The sequence below is a fragment of the Moschus berezovskii genome, chromosome 3, assembly GCF_049115385.1.
Source record: "Moschus berezovskii isolate FMDL1 chromosome 3, NW_MosBer_1.0, whole genome shotgun sequence".
Classification (NCBI taxonomy): domain Eukaryota; kingdom Metazoa; phylum Chordata; class Mammalia; order Artiodactyla; family Moschidae; genus Moschus; species Moschus berezovskii.
This window is the reverse complement of record NC_142462.1, coordinates 38,556,463-38,561,887: the sequence shown is the minus strand read 5'-3', so window position 1 is coordinate 38,561,887 and position 5,425 is coordinate 38,556,463. Positions and strand designations below refer to the sequence as shown.

The following is a 5,425-nucleotide window of genomic DNA, read 5'->3' as shown; positions in this document are numbered from 1 at the left end:
TCCACTTTCTCTATTCTATTTCAGATCATGAGGGACAAATGAGAATCATATTTGGGTTCCAGGGAGCCTAGAATACAAATGACCCTGCCACCTTGTCCATTTAAAATTTACATTCAAATGCCAAATGACCAATTTGCCAACTGGATTTCCTGACTCCTAGGAAGTTGTCATACTGGTGGGAGCCTCGAAGCATCAGGTCTAGTGGCGTGGTTTTATATCCTGCACTCTACTTGCTGAGCTTTTGTTGTTCAGTTGCTATGCCTCGTCTGACTCTGAGACCCCATGAACTGCAGCACCCCAGGCTTCCCTGTCCTTCACCATCTCCCAGAGTTTGCTCAAGCTCATGTCCATTGATGATGCCATCCAACCATCTCATCCTCATCCCTTCTCTTGCCCTCAGTCTTTCCCAGAATCAGGATCTTTTTCAGTGAGTTGGTTCTTCGCATGAGGTGGCCAAAGTATTGGAAATTCAGCACCAGTTCTCCCCTCTAATTATCATGTTGTTTGCTATTTGTTTAGTCATGTCCAACTCTTTGTGACCTCATGGACTGTAGCCCACCAGGCTCCTCTGTACACGGATTCTTCAGGCAAGACTATGGAGTGGGTTGCTATTTCCTTCTCCAGGGGATCTTCCCAACCAAGGGAAAACCATGTCTCCCACATTGCAGGTGGATTCTTACTGTCTGAGCCACCAGGAAAGCCCCCTATTTGTTTATAAGCCACCCCCAGATCATTCAGGGAACATGGTTGGAGTATAAAAGATATCAAGATTCTCTTCATGCCCAAAGCTCCTCCCTTGGAATAACAAGTCCTCTGAAAACATTTCAGCTCCAGGTTTGCTTCTCCTCAGGGCCTGGTAGTTGTCATGCTTAGTCACTCTTGCTTTTAGCTCAACATGTAGGCATGTACGATGCCAAGGAGGGCAAGCTGACTGCTGAACTGGCTGCAACTCACTTTGGTGATCCTAGATTTTACTTAACTAAGGTACTGGAACTTTCCATTGTCAGGGTACAGGGAAACGGGTTGGGGGAGATGGAGCAATTATGCACCATACCTGGAAGCACAAGGCACCTGAAAGCCCTGCTTCCTCCTACAGGCAAGATGGCACAACACAGCCAGTGTTCCTGGTCATGGTGAGTAGGGCTCAACAGGCTGTGGCTAGACCTGTTATCCACAAGAATGAACTGGCCCATCCCTTTTCAAAAGAACCCTTGAACATCCCCATGGAAAGTATCCACATGATTTATGCATCAACCTTTGCAGTTAACCCAGTTATCCAGCATTCTCCCTGGTGGCTCAGCTGGTAAAAAATCTGCTTGCAATGTGGGAGACCTGGATTTGGAACAGTCCCTGGAGAGGGGAACAGCTACCCACTCCAGTATTCTGGCATGGAGAATTCCCTGGACAGAGGAGCCTGGCAGGCTACAGTTCATGGGGTCGCAGAGTCAGACTGAGCAACTTTCACTAGAACCTCACGCCTCACTTAATTCCCTGGTTTAGCCAGTATCTGCCAAAGCCAGTCTACATTTTGTTGTGTAATTTTCACACTTCATTTTCTGCTACCATGTGGCTACTAGTATACATTGTCAAGAGACAGAGAAAGTGTCATATCACTCACCCCCTGCCAAAAGCTGTTGTCTGAAACATCTATAAAGAAAACTTGTATACCTTTGATGGTAAGGTAACATATCCCTTGACTGTTTCTCAAGCATTTACATACTTACATGACCCCAAGGTGATTTTGATGTTTTTGCCCACTTTATTCTCACCAGTTTAATCACTGATCCAAGACCGTCTTCCCACAGATTTCATTGGAAATGTCATTTAAGATGCCAGAAAGGAAAAGTTTTTAAGTTATATTTATTGAAATTGAATTTACAGTAAAATTTTCAGTAAAATTCACTCAACATTTCTGACAGATGTAATTACCACTATAATCAAAGTGTAGAACAGTTTCTCAGCCCCTACCCTCAAAATTCTATGCAACTCCTCCACTGATCTGTCCTCTATACAAGGGGTCAAATTTAATCATCAAAATTAGACAAAACTGCAAGCACAGAAACCCGAGGTTTAGCATAGTCAAAAGAACGGGATTTAAAAATAACCTTTGTAAATTAAAGCAGCTAACCAAGTTCTCCTAAGATAGTCATAGAAAAACTATTTTAAATAATGGAATTGAATTCTGCCAAAAATTCTCTACAGGGCAGATATATATTCTTACAGATACTTGGCAGTTTTTTTCTAAAATTCACCCCCTGCTACCACCATGAAAAGGACAATTAGCAAAAAGCTCTATTTTGTATATATCAATCATCACATGTTCAAATATATCTCCTGGAAAAGCGTCTTTCAGGCACCAGCCCTGTAAGAGAAGTATCACAACAGTAGGTAATTAGAGCAGCAATTACTAAATTAGATATTAAGAAAATATAGTGACTAAATCATGTTTATAAAAGCAGTGCAGATAAGGAAAATGAATTCCCCAATAAACTACATATTGTCAAATCAGGGATAGCAACATTCTGACATTAAAAAACAAATTAACTCAAAATGGCCACCATTGCCAAAGATAAACATCTTTAAAGATTAGATACCAATCACTTAAAAATACTTTTTTGATAAAATAACATTTTTCTTGGCATAATAAAGTATTATCTATTTACTAGAGCCCCCCTCATTTTATTTAAAACATACTGTTTAAAGGGGGAGGATGCACTTAATAAATTCCTGCCCATCAAATTGGCCTCAGGTAAATCCTTTAACCCATCAGAGCAGAGGGATATCCAATCAGATTAGAGTTCTCATCCTTGGCCAAGAATTCTATCCAACTATTTAATAACTCAAGCCAGATTTTCTCCATTTGGTCCATACCTTAAGCTTGTCAGCATCTTGTCAGCCTGGTAGGAAAGAGAAAAACAATGTTAAGAATATCACTAATTTTTAAAAAAATATTTTAATTGGAGGATAATTACAATATTGTTTTGGCATTGTGTTTTTGTTTTTTTTGTAATGAGTATCTTATTGGGCTATTTACCTTTGGTGACTAAAGAGCTAACTTTGAGTAAAACAGCAATATTTTCCCAACTTCCTGACACTGGGAATCTCCTGAAATTCCCAGCCAGGGGACACCCCGGGCGTCTCCATTTTATAGAATGTCAGCCATCACCACCTTTCTAACTTTATCTCCTTGTTACACTAGCATGGAACAATAGCAACTTCGGGAAAAATATAAACATTACTGGTAACAGTATTTACCTATGAAAGATGGAAACAAACTCTTCACATTAAAAAAACAAAGGACGCCTGAAACTAGTGTACAGAGGCGGAGGCAGAGGCCATCGAATTGAGAACAGTCCTGTCACCACTTGCTCAGTTCCTAGTCTTCAAATAGACACTGGCTCTCAGCCATGTCCCTCTCCCAGAGGGAACTGTTTAAAAAGAAAAGGCTTGGTGGGCACCGTGCTTAGGACACAGCTCACATCAGTCAAATCAGATAGTTTCTGATTATTAAAAGGGTCTTTCACCACTGAGGCCAACATGTAAACATCCCACAAGCCTCCCATTTCTAGAGATTACTAAGCGGTACCAATGATAACGATTCCTTCATTCAGCCAGCTATAAATTGAGATCTTTACAAATTTCATTAAATCCGGGGAGTAACGCTTTGGCTAGGAATGTATACCGGTAAAACACTTAAAATGCCCTCTAATGCTGAGGACCGGAGTGAAACTTAGAAACGCTTCCTCGAGACAAACTTTCTCTAGGGCCACTTTTCCTGTTTATCTTGGCGAACACAAGGCAGAACCCCAAAGGTTCCGACTTTTTCTCAGGCCAGAAAACGATGACGGGCCTCACGCTCATGAGACCCCACACAGGTGACGAAAGAGGGTCCCGTGCTGCAAAACGCACCGTCAGTGCTGAAAAGGGGGATGTGGGGGAGAAAAACTGCTCCCTCATCAAGGCTCGCAGGAGCTGAGAGGCGTTTGCGGAGGGGCGATGCCTGTGTGGGCGAAATTGCCTTGCTTCTTGCTAACACCGGAATTAACACGGCTCCGCCTACAGGGTCTCCGGCCCGCGATCTCATCCGCTTCCTAAACAGACCGTGTCAGGGGCCTCAGAGCCCCCGGGCAGGCGGGGCCCCGCGTGCGCCCAGCTCGGACACCGTCCGGGGCCCCGCGCCTCCGCCCCGGGTCGCTTCCATTCTCCGAGAGTCTTGTTTGTTTTTTCTCTTTTCATTGCAAAAGGAGCTCGAAGCTCCATGTGGCCCGGATCCCGTGAGCATCGGGGTCCCAGGCACAAGTGACGCGCGCCTCGGCCCTGCGGGAAAGAGGGACCTTGGGCGCCAAGAGCGTTATTTCTGGGGAGGAAGGGTCCCCGGTACCCTGGGCATGTCCTCGCCGCAGAGGAGCTCTCACAGCGGCTGCCCGGGGCCTGGGAGGCCTCTCAGGGGGAGCAGAGCTGAGCCCGAGCCCGAGCCCGAGCCGCCCACACGGGGCGGACGCGCGGACGGGGCGGCGCTCCTCGTTAGAGCCGCCGGAGAGACCCCGGCCACGCGGGGGGCAGTAGCGTCGAGCCGGTCGGGAGCCACTTACCGAGTCGCGCGCGGAGGCAGAAAGGGGCGACAGAGAGCAGACACCCAGTTTAAAAGGGCCTGGGCGATCAACCAACCAAAAAGTTGCCCTAGAGCCCCGCCCGGCCCGAGACCCAGCCCCGCACCCGCTTCTCCCAGCCTGCGGCTCCCTGCGGCCCTCGCGCGCCTCCTGCCGGCGGCCTGGGGCGAGCGGGGCGGGCTCCTGCCCGGCCTCCCGCAGCTAGGGCCGCAAAGCTGACCCACCGACCATCGGCCCCAAACCTCTCCCTAAGAGCGGTGTCCATTTACCTTGAGGCAGATTCAAGGGAGCGTCTGGCACTCGAATAATGTTAGGTATTTCTGCCTGTCTCCCCGCTCCCCACCTCAAGTATCCCATGCCTTTCCCCAGGATAGTCTGCAAGCCACCAGAAGTCCCCAGCTGTGCCTTTTATACTTGGTTCTATCCTTAATCTGTCCCTGGAATTTTGAGAATTGAGACTTCCTAGGCACTCGAACACTTTAGATCATTTTGGTTGGAGGGACTGTTTAGGGCAACAAGTATACACTCAGCAGTAGGCACCCTGATCTATGCTGGGCGGTGGGTTGTTGTTGTCAGTCTCTAAGTCCAGTCGGACTCTTTCGGAACCCAGGGACTGCAACATGGCAGGCTTCCCTGTCCTTCACCATCTCCCAGAGTTTGCTCAAACCCATGTCCATTGAGTCAGTGATGCCATCCAACCATCTCATCCTTTGTGGTCCCCTTCTCCTCCTGCCCTCAACCTTTCCCAGCATCAAGGTCCCTCCTGCCCTCAACCTTTCCCAGCATCAAGTTCTTTTCCAATGAATCAGCTGGCT

The 5,425-nt window shown here is 47.1% G+C and overlaps 1 long non-coding RNA gene and 1 other non-coding gene across 2 annotated transcripts; both read right to left on the bottom strand.

Moving 5' to 3' along the window:
- Positions 1-1,843: 1,843 nt before the first annotated feature.
- Positions 1,844-4,713, bottom strand: LOC148778312 (uncharacterized). The gene is made up of 3 exons (XR_016036887.1): positions 4,593-4,713; positions 2,872-2,897; positions 1,844-2,362 (listed from the first exon to the last, which is right to left on the bottom strand). It is a non-coding gene; the product is annotated as an uncharacterized LOC148778312 (long non-coding RNA).
- LOC129552861 (small nucleolar RNA SNORD93) lies at positions 2,741-2,814 on the bottom strand. Its single transcript, XR_008685346.1, has one exon. It is a non-coding gene; the product is annotated as a small nucleolar RNA SNORD93 (small nucleolar RNA).
- Positions 4,714-5,425: the final 712 nt, after the last annotated feature.